Raw genomic sequence first — 434 nt, forward strand, 5'->3', positions numbered from 1 at the left:
CATCGAAACGAGGATTAAGTCCAAAAGTGATGTATGGAGAAATAGGCAAATAGTGTTTTGACTATGTTTAAAAAATTGCACTTTGTCAAAATATAATGATTAAAAGCCTTATTAGTGTATCAGTTGAATGAACTGTCTGAAATATAAAAAATAAAACAAAATTTTGAAGCACTATTTTGAACAGTAGTAACAAAAAAACTGATTTTGAGGAAAAACACCTTAAATTTTTAAGATTTTCCCTGTGAGCTAGCAAAGTGTTGTTTTTTTTAGCTGGGAAATCTCAATATTCAAATAAAATTTGAGGTTTCTTCTTTAAAAGGACATCAAAAATTCCTCATTAAAATGACATCAAATTAGGATTCAGACCAAATATGCATGTATCATTGTAACCAACAAGAAAAATTAAGTCATATATATGGATTTAATTATGATGT

The sequence above is a fragment of the Austrofundulus limnaeus genome, unplaced genomic scaffold (assembly GCF_001266775.1).
Source record: "Austrofundulus limnaeus strain Quisiro unplaced genomic scaffold, Austrofundulus_limnaeus-1.0 Scaffold155, whole genome shotgun sequence".
NCBI classification, from domain to species: Eukaryota; Metazoa; Chordata; class Actinopteri; order Cyprinodontiformes; family Rivulidae; genus Austrofundulus; species Austrofundulus limnaeus.